At 36.9% G+C, this 24,304-nt stretch overlaps 1 protein-coding gene and 1 long non-coding RNA gene across 4 annotated transcripts in view; both read left to right on the top strand.

The window, feature by feature from the left end:
• The window catches only part of LOC120499279, a 31,496-nt gene extending 25,964 nt beyond the window's left edge, over positions 1 to 5,532 (top strand). The window contains exons 2-3 of the long non-coding RNA XR_005626838.1: positions 4,047 to 4,133; positions 5,457 to 5,532. This is a non-coding gene — a long non-coding RNA (uncharacterized LOC120499279). The remainder of the gene's footprint in view (positions 1 to 4,046; positions 4,134 to 5,456) is intronic.
• The window catches only part of NKAIN3 (sodium/potassium transporting ATPase interacting 3), a 337,666-nt gene that overhangs the window by 85,967 nt on the left and 227,395 nt on the right, over positions 1 to 24,304 (top strand). The gene's annotated exons all lie outside the window — the stretch shown is intronic.

Below are 24,304 nucleotides of genomic sequence, written 5' to 3'. Positions count from 1 at the left end.
CAGCACACTTTGTGCCTTTTCAAGAGTGTTTTGCTAGAAGCAAGTAAATGAAGTGAAAAACCTGTGTGCAGTTTTGGCCTCTTGGCAGTAGTGAACTGCCCATGACTTAAGAAGTTGCACTACCAATGCACAAGGTAATTCTGAGGTTATTATTTCATTGCAAAGTGCACGACTGGATGGTGCAATGTGATGCTGATAGGACTGTTTAATGGCACTACTTCATCCTGTTCCCACATACTTGCATAAATTGTTTGAGTGGAGCATCATTTCTGGTTGATGGATTCTTAGGCTCTGCTATATGACAGCAGTGCAATCCTGGAAATCAAAATTATTTCCTTTATCTGATAATAAAGGACAGGCCTGCCTCTAAATAGACGCAAATTAGGCACACTGCTTATGGTGGACCAAAGCAGACAGACCACTTTATCTAATCAGGAACGCTAAAAAGTCAGGTTGTCAGCTAGTGTTACCATTACCTTCAATTAATGGGCGAATGAGGTGTTACCTACTGCTAAAGGAGGGACAGAGATCCTCACAGAGGTTACTTCAGTTACCTTTTATATTCCAACAAATGCCTGCTGCTTCTCCCTCTTCTCTGTTCCCAACAACCATTTACCTAAAAAGGAATAGCCCAGTCCTCACCCAGCTCATAAGGCTTCTTCCTTCCTGGCAGGCTTATGTTATCTGCCTCAAAACCTTAAGCTGGCTCTTAGAGTCTTGTCTCTGTCTTACTGACTGCAACAGTGTCATTGTTTGTCATTTTAATAGCAAAGACAAATTGTTCTAGACAAATAATAATTTTATCTTTATTGCTCTAACCTAGCTGGAAATATCAGTTGAACTAGGAACACCAGGTTTTGACCTCAAATACCAAAGGCAAAAATTATTACAAATGCAGCTTTCAAAACTGCCGTTACTCTCCCTGCACCTCTGCTTGGAAGAAGTTCAAGGCAGGAATTTATATGGATGCAGAGATATCCTGCAGCATAACTAACTAGCACAACTCTTTCCTAACCATTTCTAAGTTCATACTTGTGTTTTCGTCCGCAATTTTGCAGCAGCTTGATTAATTTTCTATTTTTTTTCCTATAGATATCTGTTCCTTCCAATCCACTGTTGTGAAAGAGGTCTTACATCAATGCACCACAAGTCCTAGGATCATTATTACCTGAAAATTCGTGTCTTACTCTGGCTAAGGTTCTCTCTCCACAGCTAGTATTGAGCACCTTAGATGTTTCTCTCTCTCTCATATGCTGGCATGGGATTTTTCTCAGTCTGCCAAAGTTACAGGCTGAGGCCTGAACACTGCCTTGCAAGACACTCAGGAAAATGTTTATTAATTTATTTACCCACTGGTGAAATCTGTTCTATTTGAAATCTGCATGTTCTGTTTGTGGTCCAGCCAGGAGATATCTCTGCCTAGCCATTCCCAAGGAATATTTGTGTTTCTAGAGTGAGCTAGAGGTCAGCTGGTTGCCTTGGGAGAAGAATATTGTGACATTGTAATTAATTATCACACATATGAATCACAGTTAGTCCTCAGGGAAGTGTGACTACAAAAAGGAATTCCTAAGGGAAAATGGGTACATACTTATAAATCCATTTGGAGATGGTCCTCAGTCAGTGAAATGGATTTATGAGAAGATCACAGCTGAGAATTGTATCCAACTGTCCAAGCATCCCCACAGCTTTTTAACTAGATGGGACGAAAGGAAAGCTCTGGGGGACAAAGTGAAAAATAGATGGCTTTAACTGAACTCTTTTATATCTTTGTAAACAGGAAATTTTTAAAAATTCTCTTTCAGATCTGAAATAGATAATTACACCATAATTTGTAAATACATAGTTGATAAGATACTTTTATTATTTGGTTTTTATTTTAATAAATTAAAAAAGGTGATTGGATGCAGTAGCATTACACGGAGACTGAAATATCCTGGAACAGTATCCTGCTAGTAAACTGTCATGTCACACAAGCTCAGAAATATTGAGTGTTAGTGTTCTCTGAAGGTGTGTGGTCTGTTTCAACATCTGGTAGAACAGATTTCTTTTTTTGGGAGAGAGAAGGACAAACATTAGCCAGAGAAGAGCTGTGAAGAATGTAGGAAAATTCTTTATCCCTTGGGATCTCCTACATATCACTAATTAGGTGATGTATTACAAATGTGGTGTGGATAACTGTATTTTATCATCAGCGAAATTAGTGAGTCCTATCTAAGTGACTGCTAGACTATTCTGTCTACTCGTAGGTGTATGGGAAGAGCAGTGAAACTAGTCAAAATCACCACAACTGTCTGGGGCTTGTTCATAAGAATAATGAAAGTAGTATCTGTCCAAGGACAAACAAGGACTTTGAGGTGTACTTAGGGCTTTCACAAAATGGAGTGGGTGTGCAAACTTTAAAGCTATCAGGATTGTTCTTAAGAACAGAGCGCAGCAGAACTGGGTGCAAGAAGAGTGGACAATGTCTTGCCATGTGTCTCTCAGTTTGAAGGTACTGGCAACACAACTTATACTGACAATGACTTTGTGTGGAAAAGCTGTGACTTTGAATGCCATATCAACCTCTCTCTCAAAGAATGGGTAATGAAAGTAATTTTAAAAAAAATTAAGTATGCAGTTATAATTTCTGATGAACTTCCACTTTTTAAAATGTGAATTTATTTTTTTTTAGTGTCTAAAGTTAAAATTCTATGAATACACTTACAGACTAGTATAAATATTTGGTCACTTTTCAATTTTAAGGGCACTGACATAAAAGGGACCAAGCAAAAGGTCTGGAAAAGTAAAACAATGGCAAAACAATGTGACATTGGTATAAACTGACTGATGTTCTCAACATCATTATGGCTAAATAAACATTTCAGTAACATTTTCTGCCATCTTTTTGCTGTGTCACACATACAAGGCAATCTTCTCTGCAAACTCTGATCAACTTCAGAGCTCTGTGCTGAGTCCTTGAGTTTGCCATTGCTGACATGTAAGAGACAAGACTGAAACAGCTTAATGTGCAAGTATAGTCTCCATTCAGATACAGTAAAGATTTTGGAAGGTATCTGATGGATGTCTGTGATCATCCTCTCCATAGTCTTGTACTTGAAATCACTATTTTCTTGTGCTATATTGATTGGTTTTCTTTTTTTTTTTTATCAGCTGCAATATTTTTTATATTCAGGTAACTTGACACTAGAATCTCATTTATTTTCTGCTAATGTTGTTGGTGATTATTGTGAAGACTGACAGTAGTAGTGCCTTGAGCTCTAATTATCTTGTTGTAGACATTCAAAAATATTTGAAACAACTTTTATGAAAAGGAGTGAATTAATGTTTTCTGCAACATATAACCTTTCTGATTACAGTTGACAAGTAATTTGCTTAGATCATGCAAGAAATTCCAATACTTTTGTGTAGCTCTGCTCACAAATAGAAGCAAATGAATGTGATGCTCAAGAAAGTACAAATAGTTTTCTTAATGACAAACATCATGTGATGATAGAGTTATTTCAGCTCTTTGACTGTCATGACTTGATAGACTATTCATCAAAATTGACACTTGGAATAGAATACTATTTGGAGAGAAAATTTAATCATTCTTGAATGACCACCAATATTGTTCTTAAGATAAATCAGAGGTTGAGTAGGTTCAGAAACTTATCAGAAATCAACATTTTTGGTCTGTACAGGATATGCTGGGAATTTATACGTTCTCAGAGTGTACTTCACCTCTGAGAACAAAGTCCAGCTGAGAACTTTAATCTAGTTTAATTTTCAAGTTTGACTTTTCTTCCCAGAAGATATCTCTGTTCAAGCCAGCATAACTTGAAGAAGAATTTTCAAAGCTTATGCCTGACCAAGATTACTTTCCTATATCTAGGCAAATATTTCTAATGAACTGCTTCTGTGTCAAAAGGAGATGATGCCATGCCTTTTAATTTGGTGACCCAGAAAACTCTGTGATGTTGATGTGACCCAAGGGCTTGTGCATTAAAATTAATCTCTGACAGACCCTGCATATTAACATGATACTTGATACCTTGTCATAATAGTTTCAGACTTCATACTTTTCATGCTGTTCATCTGATCCTTCCTGGAGAGCAGAGTTCATGGCTGGGAAGAGCATCCTTAAAGGAAATGTAAGTGTGCAGCATGAGTGTTGCAAACCAGGACAAAATTGCTTTCATCTCTGTAAAAGTGCATACTTCTGGTTGCTGAAATTACATAATGGATATTTGTAAATTTGAATAAATATCAGCTATAGATGATTGACCTTCTCCTGCTGTTTAAAATGTTTAATTAGCAGGATGGTTGTTGCAAGTTTTCCTTTAACAAGCATTTATGGCATTGTTCTGCAATCCAATTTGTAGTTGATGTCTATTTTCCTACCGCTGCCAACCTAGACATCCTAGTAGAGTTTTGGTTGGAAGGTGCCTTTCTTTCCACTTTTGTACTGTGGACCTACAAGATGCGTAAGGAAACAAATGTGAACAGAGCCTACCCATTTCTAGTAGGAGTAGCACAGAACTGTACTCCTAATTTGGCAGCAGGAACTAAGTTCAGCTCACTGATAAAGCATAGAATTAACTCCCCATAATGAACAGCATCTTGGTTTGATGCCTGCTCACTGAACCGAACAGCTCACAGTGTCAGAGCAACATCAGCCTCTAAGTACACAGGGGAAGGACCGAGTGTGCCTTAGATGCCTGCACACCCACAGCCTAAAGCCAGTACTGTGTGCTCAGCCCATATTCATGCTCAGGATGGCTGTGGCATTAGTTGGGAGTTGCTTATCATTATTAGTTGAGCTGCTCTCAGCAGGTGTGCAAGTATCAGCTTGCTAATTCAAGTGGCAGGAGGATTCATGGTGGTATCTTTACAAGAAGGTTGAAATGGTAGTGGAGAACCCCTTGATACTGACTTTTTGGGATTCCAAATATTGCAGAACTGTGTGATACCCTTCCTTCTGCATTGATTTTGTCTGCACAGCCAAGCGGTAGACTGGCACGCTGTGTGCATATAGACCAAAGAGGATGAGCTGTTGCAACAAGTTCCCCATGCAGTGCTCAAGCTCCTTTACCCTGGGAAGGCAGCGTGGATCTTGGCCTCTAAGCTTTACTAATGCATTAGTCTTTGGGCACTCATGATCTTGTAGGATTTGTGGTGAGCATTTAAAAAGACAAAGCTAGGTGACATTCTGTCAGGCTATTGTGTGGTACATTCTTCCATATGAAATTGAAGCTTAGCCATTACATAAAGATTGCATTGTAAAAGACAATCCCAATGTTCCTTGTTATTTCTGGTGGGTGTTTAAAGATACATAAGAAAACCATTATGTTAACACATAACAGCAGATTGGAGATTTTATTTTGGGATTGTTTGCTTTGTTTAGCAATTCTTTTATACTTGGAAAATATCTTATGAAAGAGTTTAAGGACTTCTGTTTATTTTTACCATTGCAGAGGATGTCTGGAGGAGTGTTTTCAAGAAGAAAACTTACAGTTTTGAAAGTTCAAGTCAAAATACAGCTGAGTCACCATATTTTTACTTGTCACATGTAAGTCCATCTGAGAAATAAAATAATAAATTATATATTATAATATCTATTATATAATATATAATAAATAATAAAATTATTTAAAACAAACCCCCAAAACAGTGGTGTCTTAACTGTATTTGTTTTTGGAAGGGACTGATCACTCAAAATGGTAGAAACAGCATTCTGATCCCTATTGTGCTCCAGAATCCCTGTGCACAGGTGTAGAGGGTGAGATACAGTCATCATCATTCCCTCCTCAGAGGTGAATCCAGTGTGCAGTTGGGTGGGTACACGCTGGGAGAGTAGAGTGTGCTGGCTACACTCCATCTCATAATCCACAAGTTTTGTTTCTTAGCATTCTGTGAACTTGTGAGGGCTGTAACTCAGGTGACTTATTGGTATCTATTGATTATGATCTTTGTGCAGTAATGATCTGTATTCACTTACATGGGACTATCATTCATTTCCTTTTTATGCAAGTGAAATACATTTTCATAATTTAATCTTTTATGTCAGTTTCCATGATCTATTATTGTTGTGAACTGTAAATCTATGATACACAAAGATGACGTTAGTTTTTAAATGAGAAAATCAGCTTATTTTTGGAATGAAGAGCCTAATAACTTTGAGAATGAAGTGAACAAATCAAGCACTGGAAAGCTGAGATGCCAACATCAAACAATATAATGAACTGAGCAATCATTCTAGGAACAGCAAAAGAACAGATAAGAGTGAAGTTTATCTTTGCCCCAGGGAAGCAATGTGAAACAAAATACAGGATTGCCTGTTTTCATTAGTTAAAAAAAAAATCTCAAAAAAACAGAGCAAAATAAAAGAAAACACCTTATCAGTAGTAGAAAAGAAAATTTGGGTTGCTTTTTAGATTCAATTTCCTGAGATCAGAAAAAAAGTATATTAAAGTTAGCACTTGGTGCTAACAGTGAACAGTCTTTATTTACTTTTGTTAAAATTATGAGATTGTCACACTGAACTTTTATTAGTAGATTCTATAGCTATTTGCTGTATCTCCACAGTTGTATGTCAGAAGAAACTTTAGAGATGAAAGAATGTAGTACCTGGTGAATTAGTTAGATGGACTGATGGATTTTATGTCCAGATCACTGAGAATCTGCAAAATCATGTAAGTAATGTTTTAATGCAGGAAAACTGTGCAAGGATGAGTTTTGACAAAATTTCTCTGAAACCTAGAATTCAGACTTAAATCACTGGTTTTTATGTTCCTGGGTCCGAACTAAAGAAACGGTTTACACAAACCTCTGAAGGAAAAGCCATATTCATTCCCATAATGGTGCTTCTTCACTGCACTCCTGTCTTGCTGACTGGTGACACACGTGTCTGAGCTCTGCTGTAGCTTCCAAGCTACAGCAGGTATCTCTGTAGTAGACCATGTCTAAACATCATAATTAAATCTGCACTGCACAGCCAAGCAGGCTCCTGAAAGTGCTTCTCTGGCTATGTTTCAACAGCCATAATTCAGGAGAGTGGTTTTCTCTAAGTTATATTTGATCTAATTTACTTTTATTAATTATTATACAATTACCGCATGAAGAAATGCGAAGTTCCTGCCTCACGCTTCTCCCAGCTGAAAGGCCTGACCAGTTCTTACCCAAATCAATTAAAGGTTACCACTGGTTTTGATTAATTTATTAAAAATTTGAAGACAGTGTTCCTGGGATTATTGGAATGAAGAGATGCTGAGATGGAGATCTGGCGGGCTTCTCAGGCTTCTTAGGGAGTGAGAGGAAGGGAGTGCCAAGAGCGTGGGTGAGACAGGGCTCTTGGGTGCCAGGTTTTGTAAGGCCTGTCATCCTTATCAGTGAGTGTCTTGATACTGATCCCACTGCTAATACTCTTTCTTTCCTTGAGTTTTGAAGCGTGCCCAGACTGATATTAGATAACTTTATCTTCTGTCTTCATACAGGATAACAACAACCTTTATTATGTGACTGCATAGAATTAGTTACAAGAAAAGCACATCTAGCTCAGAATTATTCCCAGAATTCTCCCAATTTTGTGCTTCTCCTTCCTTTTGTCTGTAATTTTCACCTTTGGTGCTGGGGTCCTCTCTCACTTTATATCCTAATTTATACCATTCCAGCAGACTGAAATGGAGCCTAGCTTTCATCTGTGCCTGCAGATGTTGCAGTAAGAGTATGCTTTTTTGAATCCTACCTTTACCCAGTGAAGGGTAAAGTGAGAGCTGAAGATGGTAACTATATCCAGAACGTTATCCATGAATGTTTTTATAAATAGAAACAGTGAAATCCGTTCAATGAGATTTCAAATCCCACACTCAGTCATTGTTCATAAATTTTTGAATGGATGAAGAGTCATTTAAGTTTATTAAAATATTAATGAACATTGACTAAGCTAACTTGAAAGTATGGGGAATATTTCATAAATGAAGGAGCACTCATTTATATGTGAATACTGTTTTTCCTGTCCAGCAACGTGTCCCTGCTAGAACATGTAAGAACTGCAATTTCTCATCATGTCAGGAGATGCAGGACTGTTATTTTAATGAGTAACATGAAAGCACAAATAGCAAATGAGAATAACATTGTGAGGACCAAGATGTAATAAATTTAATATTACATAAACATTTGTAATATTTTCACATAAATGGTGCACTAAGCTATTCTGTTTTAGAAAAAAATTATTAGAAAAAATTTGTGAAATTGTATGTATGTGTTTATATCTATTCTTTGGAAAAAGAAATAAGCAGAATTATGTATTCAATAAATTTTATTTTTAAAAATCTTCTTTACTATTCTTAAATGTGGGAAAGATTGTCAAAAAGCAAAAAACCCCAACCAAACAAAAAAAGGAAAAAAAAGAGCATTACCAGGACTATGGGGTTAAATGGACATAATGAAGAAAAAATGTGGGGAGATGTTGTTAAAAAATTCCCAGGCTTATAGAAGGTATTTTGTTCATACTAAAAGTTTGGACTTTTAGTATAACAAACTGTTGCATACAAAGGAAGTGTTACTCAATACTTTTACATGCTTACAGTAGTCTTGATTCTCTAATTGTTCTTCTCTTGTTGCAGTGAAAGATTCAAGTGATATGGTTGCCTCCAGATTTTAGACTCACTTGTGAATACTGTTAACAAAAATTTTCACTGACTTTGATGCTCCTCTCTTCATATGAACTTTTGCCAGCTTCATATGGTAAACAATAGTTTACTTCAGCAAAATTTTCTAATAAAAGCTTATACTTTCTTGCCCCTGAGTTCAGTGTTGAATTAGATCTCAAGAGGGTAGAAAAACAGGGAGCAGTATGAAAGCTTCTTTTCTGAAAGGTGTATAAGGTCTTAAACATTTAGAAGACTAAGCTTTTCTTCATTTGGGGAAACTTAGTTTATCCTTTTATTTATCCTTCTTTACTGGTCACTAATGGGGCTCATAAGAGTAAAAGTTGAAAATTTTAGATTTCTGAGTCTTTCTAGCTAATTAAAAATACTTAATATTATTCAGGTAGTAGTTTATTCACTAGTAAAGCCTCAAGCAAAGCAAACACCATCTCCTGCCTCCCCTCAAACCAAGCAGCCAGGCAAAGCAAAGCTAAGCTTTATACTCTTCTGCATTTGGAAGAAAACCTAAAGCCTTGTGACCTCATCTTCACTTCAAATTCCCTTCTTGCTGACATGGATGGGAGACAACACTTGTGAATACTTCTGAAAATTAGACTGTGTTAGCACCAAAATTGGAGTTGGATTAAAAGATGCTTTCAATGTGTTAAGTATTCTCTAAGAAATTGTCAAGCTTTTCCCTTTTCCTTTTTTTCTTTTCCTTTTTCTTTCTTGAGTGTTTTCTGTCTTGCATAGCTCTTATGCAGGGGAGGAGAGGAATGTCTTTCCCCTCAGAACTAGCAGTGTCACTGCAAAAGCACACACTGGAAATTCAGGGCTCACATAATTCCTGCCCACTTACCCACTGAACTAGGAGTAAGGGTGAATAATCCTCAGTCTCTTCTATTTATAGCCATCTATTTTTGTATCAATAATTAAACTCTGACTAAAACTAGAAACCAGGACAGGGAATTCCTACATCCCAGACCATAGAAGACCTCCCTTTCTCACTGTCTTTAGCTGAAACATTTTCCTTTTCCTATTACAGCCTGTGAGATAGGCACCATGGTCCAGGGGATGTCACAATTAATAGGCACACCAGACTCATATTCCCAGCCCAGTGAAGCTTATTAGTTATACAAGGTGGAACAGGTCACCCCACCCACAATGACCACAACTTGACTGTCAATGTGTGCCCATGGGTCTTGAAGACTAATTGAATAGTTTGTAGCTTGTGTTGCACAAATTTCCATGTTCAGGTGGAGTCTTTTATTTTTGTTATAATGGCTGTGCAGGGTAATTTGTCTCTAACCCTGCTGTGGATGCAGCTGGAAAAAAAAAACCTCAACAAAATGGAATTCATATTTTTCCAGAGTTTAATTTTCATCACATTGATATCTTTCTGGAATGATTTCTTGAAAATGTTTCTGAAAGCAAGTGCTGGATGCTCACTGGTGTGAGTCCTGCATGAATTGATGTCACCCTGGAGGGTAGGCTGGGTTTTGTAGTCATCTCCCAGGGAAAAGGAGAGGGAGTCACATCTCTGTCAGTTTTGTGGCTAATATAGTAATAATAAATGCATTTTTGACTAAGGAACACTCAGTGAAGATTTGACATTAACTATAACTGCTTTGTGTTCACCTTGTGCTGCCCCACAGATTTTGGAAGCCTCCATCTGCTATTTCCTACATTAGGGATGGATTGTTTCCTCCTTGGGACAGTGGTTACCTTTCCATGATAGGTTTGCTTTGCATTACACCAAAGAACTAAGCAAGATCCAATGGTGGCCTTTACATGCATCTGCAAAATAAATAATTCAGCCCCAACAGCAGAAAGTATCATCTGCTGGGACTATTTTCTGGTGATATGAGAAATCTCATTACAGCAATGCCATGGGAGCTGTTCTGTTCTTCCCCTGCAACTTTCTCTCTCTCTCTCCTCTCTCAGCACAACTTGTCTCAGGTTTGCAAAGGGATTCTGTGATTTGCTGATATTTGTACAATGGGCCAGGGACAAAACATGAGAAATAAAAAGTAGGTTTCTCTGTTCCCAGGGTATTGCCTTTACAGTACATCTCCTCATCACTTCTCTCTTTCTCCCTCCATTAGTTACTCTTTCCCTCATGCAGTTTAGCTCAGCTGACCTTTTTTCTCTCCTTTTCTTGGGTATATGGTATCTATTAAAACTGAAACAGAAGCACAGAAATATCTGAATTCCTTCTGTTTTGACATCATGTCTCTGATCATGGGATTTTAAAAAGTGAATAGACTGTTCTTTTTCTGTACAAAGGTATATTTTCTCCTTTCAAGGATGACTTGCATTGTAGGCTTAGGATGGCTTACTCTGTGGAGTGGTTTCTGATTCTCAATTTTATAATTTCTCTGCTTCCTTCAGGTTTTGCTTTAGCTTTTTCTTTAAGCCCTAACATTTTTTGTTCTTTCTCCAGATTTCACTGTCATGTAAAAATAATAAGAATATTCATCCCTCTGTACCTTTGTTGCTGTTGTGGCATTCAGGTACATTTGATGAGGAAACTAACACAGTCTTTAGTTGTTTAACATATCTGTAGCTGACCGATATGGCCAAAAAAGACAAGCCTATGCTTTACTGATATGCTTGTCAGTAGACATGTTCATGTCTAAAACCCAACTTCCCTCTAAACTGACTTTTAATCAGCTCAGAGGCCAAATTTTCTTCCAATTTGTTATGGGTTTTGTTTCTCCCAAAAGTCTCTTTCAGAACAGGCACAGGATTTCACACTGCTTGGAGGCTAACAGGCAGAAATTTCCCTGTGCAATGGTATCATGGGAAATTTCACCTAAATTTTAACTTCAGAATTTGAGTTAAAAATATTTTTGAGTTCTCTTAGCCTGTTCACTCTTTTTCAGCTAAACATGACTTTGCTGTCTGACTCAGACCTGACTTCAAGATGATTTATTTGTAGGAAATGGTTATGATATGTCAAATACATTATTGAATGTGGGAAATTTCACCTAAATTTTAACTTTAGAATTTGAGTTAAAAATATTTTTAAGTTTCTTAGCCTGTTCACTCTTTTTCAGCTAAACATGACTTTGCTGTCTGACTCAGACCTGACTTCAAGATGATTTATTTGTAGGAAATGGTTATGATATGTCAAATACATTATTGAATATCTGACCTGAAATCTTCTGTCTTGTTGGTCTTTGCCATGCAATGTTTGTATCAGTCAGGATGATAAGCAAGGGTAAAAAGTGATGTAGAACAGAGTTGTATTAATTGAAAATCTATTTCTGCTAGGATTTGTAAAATATTATGGTTGTTATTTTTTACTAAATGCAAAGTCAGATACTGTGGAGACAATACAGTCAAGATGTCTAATACCATTTTCTGGGATAAGGTTCTTGGCAACAATGTACAGCTTCCATTTAAGTGTCAGGAACTGCCAAATAGTGAAAAGTAGACTTAGAGAAGAATTAGGGAGGTGGGAAAGTGTGTTTTAGAGGGTTTTTTTATGCAAGAGATCACATTATCTTTATAATCAAAACTGTGAAGCAGTGCTCATTTGTTATGTGAAGACAGGTTTATTTTTGTTCTATCACTTTGAATGATAGATGTAAATTGGATGCAGTCTGATATCTTGATTTTTCTTTTTACATGAAAAGGAAAATTAAAATTTTAATATAATTTGCATGATGATTAATAAAGTGACATGGGAAGCAGAGACCAAAGAACTGTCATATGAAAGGAAAATTTATTTAGTTAGGTTATGATCTAACTTTGCATCTAATCAATAGTGACATAATCCCTGAGGAGAGGCAAAAAGCTAAAGGATAAAAGAAATTTCTTACACACAAAGATCTCTTTTCACCAGGAGACAGTTGATATAATGCCCAGTTGTGTGTCCATGTGGTCAAAACCTATCAGTCATGATTTGGTCAGGCATGTGTTCAAAATCAAACCAGGTTTATTTTTGTATTGTAAACATTTAGACATACATGGATAGATGTGAACAAGGCTGCTGGTGCCAGAACTGCACCATGCTGGGGGAGACTGGAGGTCACAGCTGCATTTTCTGGACCTGTTCTGCCTGCAGATGACATTTGGGTGAAAGCATGTCCATGTGAGCAGTGAGGAGGTGCCCACACAGAGCTTAACAGGCACTTAAACTGTGATAAATATTCTTCTGACTTCACGATCCACTCACTATGTTGAGTGGGTGGGGAAGGCAGAAGGGAAAATGATGAATGTCATTTTTGTCCCCTTGGACATCCAAGCTTCCTGTAGCAAGATGTATTCTCTCTCCTTCGCCCTGGTCTCTCCTACGTTTTTCCCTTCACCTTCATGAGAATGATTTTTACAAGCATTTGCTAAAAGTGCAGGAGAGGGCAATTGCCTGAGGTGGGATAACCTCAGCTGTATGCAGGGACCAGAGCCAGCCTTGTGCCTCCCCTGGCTGTGTTCTGCACCTCCTCTGCCACAGTTTCTGTTCTGTGCAGCCGAATGCCTGCCCTTTGCTTTTTACTCTGTAAACAATTTTGACATTGGTCTTGTCTTCTATTGAGTTTATACCTGAATTTTCTGTATGAGCTTCTGGATATTGGGCAATATATCCTGTACTTAGCATTAGCCTCTGGCTCCCACCACAAGGAGCTGATTTTCATGGTGATTGAGATTTTCTTAATTGTCACTGTATATGTTAGCAGACAAATGAAATCTGTAATCTGTGGTAATCAAAATCTAAATGAGGACAGAGGAAGGCAGGATGTACTGCAAAGACTCATGAAGAATATGTCTTGAAATTTAGTATGTGCTGTTTGTTTGCCTCTTTGGGGCATTGTGGAAAAACTATTCTTCAGGCGAGATGGGCAATGAAATGCCTAGTAAATCAGTATGATATGTAGGGTGCAATGAACAAGAGTAACTGACAAAGCAGGAGAAAAACTTGTTGAGGCTTATTTCATTGGCAGGGTTTATTAGCGAAGGGGAGGTGGAGGATGAAATATGATGGACTCTGATATTCATCCTGTAATTTAGTGTATGCATTGCACTACTCTGTTTTCCTTTTCCCTGCATTATGCATAATTCAAATATTCTATTCCTTGCTGATAGGAATTCAGATTTATAACAGTTTTAATTTCTGATCTACTCCTGGTACGTGCTATGTTTATATATTATGTCCATGTATTATGCCTATTATAAAGAGCCCTTTCTCTCAAAGCCTGCATATCTGTTGTTCATAATGTGTATGCCAAACACCTTTTGTGTCAAAATAGGGTTTCCAGCTCCTGACTAAACATATCTGGTGCATTCTCACACTTAATGCATGGAAGTTCAGCATTCAGGCTGATTGCAGTTTGTGACCTTGAAAGCTTTAAATGACCAAGTAAGTATTTACTGCAAGATCATCCACTAGTGGGTGGAAATTGGCTGAATAACCTTTTCCAGCATTTGTTAGTTTACTAGCTCTATTTAACGTTGGGAGCACGAGTAAAACAATATTCTATTATTGATATGCAGATTACCCAACATTAGTGTACACTTTTATTTCCTCTTCTTCCTGCAGTGTTTAGGGTCTAATTTCCCTTATTTCTTAGGACAGTACGGGAGTATCTCCTATGGCTTAATTGAAGGAGCCATTTTAATGGCATCCATGCTCTCAAAGCTGAGAGGTAAGCTGGAGTGTGGCACAGGAACTAGGGAAGTTATTGAAAGGCCTTTGGATGGGTGCATGTTATTTTAGTACATGTGTTGCAGCCCTCCCTGAAAGACTATTTCAGCTATGGATAGAAAAATAGTAATTTTTCATGATCTCATGGGATAATGATTAGAATTTGTTCGGTACTTGGTTTAGAAGGAGAAAATAGACTTTTTAACATAACTATTGTAAATGAAATGAAGTATGTTTGAAGTTCAAAAACTCAAATATATTATTACTCTGACAGACTCAAGAATCCTAATGGAATTCAGTACAACTATATGCAATTTCAGGAATTTAAAATATTGAATGTGAAACTACAAAGACATAAAGGAATAATTTGTATAAGCTGTCAGTCAGAGAAGAAATACATGTTGTACAATTTTTTGCATTTGTCATAACTGAAGGAAAAGAGATGTCAAGGCACGGTTTTGGAAAAGTGGTTTATTTTAAAGGGCGAGATAAATGAGTTACGAGTCACGTGGCTGGTAATGAAAAATAGAATCTTTCACTGCAAAGTCCTTAATTTAAATCCCAGTCCAGGTTACTGTTATCACCTGAAGACTGCTGGGATTCCTTTTATCCTGATGATAAAAAACCAGTCTGAGCTACTTAAAACAGGAAGATAAAGTAGAGAGGTGTAAAGACTTTGTTGCTCTCTGATGTCCTGCAGTAAGCTGAAACTCTTTCTGAAACTCTGAGTATCAGAGTGCTACATTTCTGATACACGTTCTGTTTGTCCAGACATTTTTTATGTCTGGATTTCAACATCATAATCTCTATTACAGTCACTGTGAGACCAGAGGTCATCAATAAATGTGAATAATTAGTACCTTGAGAGAGACTATATACCCAGTACTTATGGCAAGCCATTCAGAGCCAAACACTTTGTTATACAGACTTTGCTGTTTTCTTTCTCAGACATGTTATAAAGAAGATTATTATTAGTAGAAATCATGTTTATTTTCTTCCATGTAAGGTTTGACTTAATGGGTTTGAAGTTTTTCAAAAGTCCAGCTGAATGAAGGAAAGGCAAACCTCTGTTCATTTTATCTACAATTAAAGCTTTCTATTTCCTAAGAATGTTTCTGTCCTCCTCTTCTCCTATGATCTGCTGCTTTGGGCAACTTCCTGTGTTCTGATTTCTTTACATTTTAGCCTGGAAGCATTAACAAATTCAAAAAGCATAAAATACCTGAAGGCTGTAAGGCACTGCAAACTCTAAAATGCTCTGTTCCATAGGTATGACATTACACTGAGTTTATCTATAGTCAGAACAGCTGTTTTGTTATAGTTCAGTGAAGTCCCTCACATAAGTAAAACTAAACGTTGGAATATACTCTGTCTCAGACTTGTATTCTCACCTGCTCTTGGATAATTCATGTTGGATTCCAAAAAACAGAGTAAGAGATTTACTGTATTCCATAATGAGTGACTGAAAATGGTTGACCTGGAAGTACACCTTAGAAAAGCTCTAAATCCCTCTACTCATTTGGCTCTTGCTGTTTCTGTATCTTGCTGAGCTGTTTGTACGAGGTGAAATATTTTTATTTAACTGAAGAGGAGAGTAAATCAACCTAAGGTTATAAGACTTCCATTTAGGCCTGAAGGAAATTCATTAAATGTCCACAGCGTGTGGTCCTCTCATGCTAGGACTGCCACCTGTCATCAGCTTAGCCTGAAAGCTTTGACTAGCAGAAATGTATGGGAGGGCATGTATATAAGCTGCAGAATAAAAAGAATATTACTGTCCCAAGGGAAGTGGAGGATATTTGAATAAAAAATGTCTTTTAAATTTTCCCCCAGTAAGTGTCCAGTTAAAGCATTTTCAGAATTTTGTAGCTTTTTATTTTCCTTATCTGCAATCTCTTCCTGTGCTGGCTCTTTGGGCTAAGTTGCCTGGAGTTCAGATAACAGAAAAAAGTAATAGCTTAAAATATGTAAGGGCTTAATACTGAAAAATGAAGAAGAATTAAACAGGATTGTAGTAAGCCCCACCAACCTGGAGAAGTCCCCTATTAATAAAACGGAAGACCACAGGGTTCAATGAACGAATCAGAATGTGTCCTGTGCCACTAGTAATAACACTCTGCTTGAAGGGTGAGATTTTGTAGTAGAAAGTATTGTTAATAAAGAAGGCTCTTTGCAGCCATTGGGATTTTTATTCCTTAATAACCATGGTGCCAGTTGGCCTGAGATTTCCTAGGTGATATTCTGCATTTCTAATGAAGTAGTATGTTGAAGCTACTGTAGGGATGTGCGCATTCAGGTTTTTGTTGCTGTTGTTTTTTCAATTACCCTTTCTAATGTAAAAGGTGAAAGGGTAAATATTTGACTTGACTGAATCTCCTGTGAGCCCACAGTGGAAGTTCTAGCATGTTTCTTTCTGGAAATTGATTTAGTGAAGCTGTTAACTCAGCTGTAGCTGCCAGACTGCACGCATGGAGATGTAACACGTGGTGGGGGAATGTTGGGACTGTCTCAGCACAGGGGTTTGTGGGAATGAGGTCCTTTCCACTTATTTCACAGGAGGCTCAACTGCTAGACCAGACTCTCAACTGGTGTAAATCCCTATTGTTCCAGTCATAGTGTGAAGGTAGAAGGACAGATGCCAGCAGAGATTCTTACAGCCTTACCATCCATGGGAATGTCAGCCAAGGGCTGAAGGACCTGCAGCCTGCAGCTGGCACATCCAGGCCATTCCTACTGAGAGCTGATGGACTGAAGTCATTCTCAGAGCTGTCTCAGCACCTCAGCCGTGGCATTTCTCCTCTGGGCTGCCAGGGGTGTGCCTCCTTTCAGCCCCACAAAATAACTGGCTTTGTCACTCTTCAGGATGCAAACTGATGTGTTCTGCTCCCTTTGCATAGGTTCTGACTGGGGATATTGGAAACCTCCACAGAAACTCTGTTGCAGTCGTGGGTTACTGGCCTGCCGAAATGGAAGTTGGACTGTATGAGTTGTATGATCTGTATCACAGACTTTCCTACCAACAGCAGTAGAATTTGATTTGAAATGAAATGAAGATAAATATTTTATATCTTGTAAAAAATTCGTATTTAGTCCAATGTGATGGGTGACTGTATTTATCATTCTGACCATTTATACTGTTAGAGAGCCTCCTATCTTCTTCATCACTACCTGAGGAGATAGGAACTAGTCATATATGAGAACTGAAAAAACGGCAGACATGGTCTATCCTTTTGTTGCTTAAAAAGGCTATTCTCAGAATTTCTAGTTCCCTGGAAAATAGTTTGGAAGGAAAAAGAGTTCAAGTTGGATTAAAAAGAAATTCTGAACAAATGTTAATGTTTTGTGAAAAAGCAATTCTGCATTTTTAGCCAGCATTTTTCTGAGGAGGGTACTACGTATTCATTATATAATCACTTGAATCTCATATTTTTTTGTACACTGAAGGTAAAAGTCAAAACCTTGGTTGAGTTAATTGGCTTCAGCAACGTTACTGAAGGTGCAAATCAAAGCATATTGTGTACACTTGAGAACTTCTATTTAAATCATTCATTCACTCTCCTGAATAGTGCAGTTCAAGCAGAAAAAGAGGAGAAAGGTGCTGTTTTCTACTGCATTGTGTTGTTGGGTTTTTTGGGTGTTTTTGTTTTTTTTTTTCCTTGAGTGTGAGTATGAACTGGCTGTTAATTTCTGACACAGAAATGTCTGAATATTTAAACAGAAGAAAAGGTTGTTTAGCTGCTTCTCTGGTTATGCTTTTTTTGCTGTATTTTTCTGTTCTACTTAATTGCACATTTTCTTGCAAAGAAATTTGCTTTTGAGCTACTTTCATACAGCATACAAGAATGAGCATAACAGTTTATTAACTTTGCAACATTTCTTGGCCTGGTTTCACACATGAAGAGGAGGCATTTTTTGATAATGTAATTTAACAGCCATTGGCTTTAGACTTACCTGAGTATGAAGTACAATATGCTTTCATATTTCAACAGCATATAGTCAATAGCCCCCTATGTGATAATTACTTTGGAAGAGATTGTTCTGTGTTTATCAGTTTGAGTATGCTAGTGAAAAGAAGCCCTGTTTGGAGGAATATCTTATCCTATTGAAATGACTAAGATATTATTTCAGAAAAGAATCTTAACACAAAATCATGGTGGAGTGAGTCATTAGGCCAGAATCACAGTGTTTTTACACCAACAGCTTGTTAGAAAGACTTGTTTGCCAGCACACCATGACTTAGTGTTATTTCTCCTGAAAAATATCAAAGGAGAATTTACCTTTCAATGAAATACTCTGCTTCCTTCAATATTTGGGACAATGTGATTATTATCTTATTCAGATCTGTACTTAACAGACCTGGTTTTGGCTAAATATAGATAAAGGTATATATATATGTAAAGGTGGACTGCAAGACTTTGTTCATCCAACTAAATAAAATACTTACATAGGTGTGTTCTTTGTCATAAAAATTGCTTACTCCTTCTCACTAAGTCTTTCCTCCTTACTGTAGCTGTATTTCATACAATGGTTGCAGGAAGAATTTGTCACCAATTCTTCTTTTCACCAAGGAATCACAGTTTACACAAGGCAAAGAAATATTTAAAACCTAACACATTGCCTTCTATTTGTTTTATTAATGCAATAAAAATTTTCCCTTTGCTCATGTACATAGCATGTACTAGTGCCTTGTTATTTCTGTGTGTTAGACAAATGCCCAGAAACCACCTGAGTAACTGCAGTATTTTCACTATTGATCGTATAGTGATTTTCTGTCCCTTTTGTTTGGTTTATATCTCTATGAGAAGTTTAGCAATAAACCACATCTGTTTAACTCCATTTGTGGCCAGGGCAGTTGTAAAAAAGTTTCAGTAATTGTATCTGTATCTGTCTATGCACTCGAATTTGATTGTTTTAATTAAAACTTTATTTTTCTGTCCATTAAAAATTGACAATATAAAGTCACATTTTATTTTTTTGCTCTTCATTGGTGTCATTTTTGTGTCATTCACTGATTTCAGATTTCAGGCAGGAAAAAGGCTAAACAGAAATATAAGGATACTAATATTGAAGAGTTGGCAACATAGTGTTTGTAAGGTGTGCCAAAGTACAGAGATGTAGTAATCCTGCTGTTCTCGGGTTTCTGGTAACAACTCCTTGTGTGATTTTTGACCAGCCACAATCACCTTGTCAAAGTGCACAAAAGTGCATTTCATACAGAATCTTAATCTGAGACAACTGCTGACATTTTAGTGACTGTTTTTTCCTTTGATGTGCTTTTGTCTTGTCCAAATGTTCCTTAAAATTTGATGCAGATTCAAACTTACTCTGTGAATTGCTTTTCCTCCATCCAGTTCTTAGTGAACTGGGTTTCTTGGGAGAATTACATCAATCATCAATTGACAGCTTGAAGGCAATGTAGAAGAAAGGCAAGTGTTGATGCAAGAGCTTTATCACTTTTTTCATCTTGTTATTATGACTTATTTCAACTTGTTTAGAGGGAATCTGGACATATTAATAGCGACATTTCCTTTTTAGTGTTTAAAAAGGTTTCTTAAAAAAGGCTTGAAAATACTGAAGAAAATGTTGGGAAATATCTTAGTGTGCATATTTGAACCTGTATCTTTGCAATTTCCCACTTTCTTAATTGCATTCTGAAAAAAAATGCTTTGATACAATAGGTCAAATATTCCCTTCTTTACATGACTTAATTGCAAGAGAGAAAAAGAGTTCTCCTATTATCTTACTTTCAGGTTTGTGTGTGGCTTTTCTGCTCTTCTTGTTAATACTTTTTTATTTCACTGAATGCCTAGCAAGTCTTTTAGTCCAATCATGTAGAAGAGTTCTTTACTCTGTAAGTGGTAGTTCTTACTGCTCCCTTAGTAAGAAAGTATAATTGCAGAGAGGGATGATGAGAGAAGAGGGTGCTACAAAATATCAAAAGAAGTTTGAAAAGGCTTTGAAGCAGAATGAAGGTGTCTCATGGTTGTAGGCTAAATCTGCATCTAAGAAATTCTATGAGAACTCTTCCTAGTGGTTGTGTGATAAGTAGTCAGAATGAGAAATTACAGTCTGCCTGTAATAATAAATCTGTTTGTGGTGGTTGATACTTTCTGGCTATTGTAATTTATTGTTGGTCAGTGCTTTGCTGCTGAAGGATGCCTACTCTGTTTTTGTGGAATTTTTCATGGAAAAGACTGTAACAAGGATGGTAGACAAATATATTATAGCAGTGAGAGAAATGCAGATGAAAACTTTGCTCCCAAGTGTTTTCCTAATAATTTAACATGAATCAGGAATTAAAGAACTAAGAATTTCTCTGGAGCTGGAATGTAATTATCAGTATGTAGGGAGAAGTTATGAAATGGGGGTGGAATATTGCAGGCAGTTGATGAAGAGAAGGGTAAGCAGCAGAGAAGTCACAAGGAAAGCTGGTGTAATGAAGACAAATGTTTCTTAGAGACAGGTATGGGAGCAGCAAGCATGATGTGGATGATATAAAAAGGTAAGGTCTATTCAGAAAGTGGAATTTGAAAAGTTGGTTACGAATATGAACAAGAGATTCAGAAAAAAAATCCCTAAATTACATATAAATCATAGAATCATATATTTGAGGTTGGAGGGGATGTCTGCAGATCATTTCATCTACCCCCTCTCCTCCATCCTGTGCTTGAAGCAGGATCAAGTAGAGCAGATTTCTTGGGACACTGTCCAGCCAGTTTTTTAATAGCTTTGAAGGTGGGAAAACCACAACTCCTCCAGACATCTTATTCCAGTGTTTAACCACCCTCATACTACCAAAGTTTTCAGGGTTCAGGTAAAATTTCTTATTTAACCACCCTCATACTACCAAAGTTTTCAGGGTTCAGGTAAAATTTCTTATTTTTTATTTTGTTCCCATTGCATATTGTCCTCCCACTAGACACCACTGAGAAGAGTTTGGCTCCATCTTCTTTGGTCTTTTCATTTACTTGCTGTCAGAGAAGGAAAATGAGATAGAAGGGAACTTAGGCAGCTCTTGAACTGTACAGTTAATTAAACTGTGCTGAAGCCATTGGCAAAATATTGCCTTCTGAATTCAGAGTAACTGGTTTTTGTATAGTCTTGGTAGGGTCACATTAAACACACCAGCCCCCTCTATTAATGCCTCCTCAAAATGCAAACATTTTAGAGAGCTCTGGAGTTTAGCTAGCATCCAAAGTTTTAAAAAAAAAATAAGCTGAATGTCCTTTGGAATATTCTTTGTTGTTTGTTTTCAAAACTGCTAATTCAATTTAGCTAGCATCCAAAGTTTAAAAAAAAAGCTGAATGTCCTTTGGAATATTCTTTGTTGTTTGTTTTCAAAACTGCTAATTCATATTTTGACTTTATTGTGTAAAAAATGCACTAGATAAATTATGCATTTGCTAAAATCAATTTATGATATAATTCTTTTAGAATAGCTTGACTACAGTAAAGTGATAAGAGGTGCATTTGACTGATAATATTTACATACTCTCACAAGGGCCTCATGTTTTTCAAGCTGTGTAATTGGAAACCAAACAATTACTACAATAGGTCAACAACTGTCTATTCTATGAAGTGCACATCACCTCATTAGGGAAATTATGGGAGATTTTCCATGCTGCTGTGCAGAGCTTTGTGAGATTAAGCAAGGTCACATCATATAAAAATATGGAAGAGCTTGTGCAGCTTTTCTTATCTCTACAGTATTTTCATCAGAATTTTAGCACTTGAAATTTAAATGTGGTTTGATTTTCTTTCTTGCTAGTTCAATTTTCAAATTGAGAGGCTCTCTAGCAAATTTGGTTCCTACAGAAGCAAAATATATGGCTGACATAGTAAAAGAAGAATTTTACAAGAAAATTATTTTCAGTCTCCTCTAACTGCAAATTTGCAGTCCTTCATAGATTTGTAATCTTATCCCACTCTAGCCTAAATGAAAAGAATAAATAGGAGAGACTTCTCCTGGGCCTAAAAGATTTTTCTTCTTTCAGTCTGGTTTACTCAAAAGTTGAATAAGTGAATTCATGAGAGAATTCAGTATGTATTAGGAGACTGCCACCAGGGTTGAATATATCCATGTATTTTCATTCTGAAGGAATTTCCTCATGGTGCAGAAGTCTTTCACACTTTTTAAACAGTCTTTAAAAACCAAGAAGGAAGTAATGATGGACTCCAGTAGTGTGAATAAGGAAATGGCAAGAAAAAAGGGATATGGTAGAATGGCTCATAATATTTATCATATTTCTACAAAAAAACCAAAAAAAGCCAAACATCTAAGAAGCAAAGGAAAGATAATGACCTAAATTACTCCTGTGTGCCATTATTAAGTTGTCATTTCCCAACTCTTGTTTCTGAATGGAGAATGCAAAACAGGAGATGGAAATCAAGGTTTGAAACTAGAGCAAGAAAATCTGTCTTATGTGCAGTCCAGGTTTTGAGAAAGACAGCTATCCAAAAAAATATTACCAAAGCACTTACTTTCTTCAAAAAGATAAAAAAAATTCATTTATTTTATTGTATTGACTTCCCGGCAGAGTCTGTGCTTTATTCTGAAGAAACATGACTGCTTCATTTTTAAAGAGCAGGTTGAACTGTTCCTGGGAAGCTCTTAAGTTGAAATGGGGTATGATACTTGAAGATCTCAAATAGTATTTTTTTTGTCCTGCATGATGTAAACAGCTTTTTTTTTTTTTTTTGCTTGTAACACAAACAGCTGTAGCTTAGAGATCAAAGGATGGTTAATGAGTAAAAACCTGTAAAGAACATGGTATCAATGGGAAGAGTACAGGGAAGTGTTTAGTAACAAAATCAGTTATTATGTAATGTGATGAATTTATTAGTAAGTTTGTTCTGTAATAAACCAAACAAACCGGGAAAATATTTTTTAACTCTGTCCACCCCCAGATAGAAAATGATGTTCCTATTGCTTGCATGATGCCTAGTCCAACATACAGAATATTTCCAAGTTTATTCTAACTAAATTACTTATCCTCTTGAGAAGCTAACTGTTCAAAGCTGATGCTCTTTTTCCCTGGTGGCACATCCCAGCCAGACTAGACAATAGGAGATTTGTGAAAAATTAGTATCTCGCCAAAAGATAAAGTGCTTTGAGTATTGATCTTATTGCAAGTAGTCATGATCAATCAGAGTTGAGCAAAAATTTGACTGACTCTAATGTTAATTTATGTGATTTTTGTATCACAATGAAATGTAAAGATTATTGTTTTAGTACTGGTTAAACAACATATTGTGCTTACATTCCCAACATAGAATTTAAATAATGTTTGATACTTTATGTAGGAGCAGGAGCGCAAAGTGTTTGCCCAACTAAAGTATACTGTTATCAAGCCCATCTGTTTCTGGAAAGAGCTAGTACATAAAAATCCTTCTCATCTAATTTAATACACAGATGAATTTGCTCTTGCCTTTCTTAACCTCTAACCATTTTTAAGTGAACAGCTAGGAAAAAAAAATTCCATGCATGAAAATGTTTCACTGAACCATAGAAGACACAGTTCCTTTAGGCTGGAGTTAGGCTGGTCCCCTGGATCTAACATCCCCACTGATCATTTCCTAAGTGTTTTCAGGTGAAAAATGATCTTTGCTTTCTAATCTGTGAGTCCTCAGTGGGTAACTCCACCAAATATTGAGTGAGGAAATAACATGGGCCAAGACTTTGTTAGGATTCTTTACATTGTAATTGTTTTCATTTTTCTTTCACAGTTTTGATTGCAGATATGGGGAAGAGAGGCCCAGAAGTCATCAAGTTATGCAGAGCTTACTAAATATCTTCTCAAAGACTATTGGATGTCTAGGGATGGTCTGGGGTTTCATAGCACATGTTGGTGGAGATAGTGGTCCCCAGATCTGACTGATCCTCTTTGCCTAAGCTTATTTGACCCTTCTTTGGTAGGGAACTATGCTTTCCTTCAAATCCATCAGGTATTTTATCCAACTGTTTTTGCTTCTACGAGGTACTTGACTTGAGGCAAGGATGATAATGGGAGCTCACAAACTGTGTGCA

The sequence above is a fragment of the Passer montanus genome, unplaced genomic scaffold (assembly GCF_014805655.1).
Source record: "Passer montanus isolate IOZ18808 unplaced genomic scaffold, ASM1480565v1 scaffold16, whole genome shotgun sequence".
Lineage (NCBI taxonomy): Eukaryota > Metazoa > Chordata > Aves > Passeriformes > Passeridae > Passer > Passer montanus.
The sequence above is the reverse complement of the archived record's forward strand: the minus strand, read 5'-3'. Positions and strand labels throughout refer to the sequence as shown.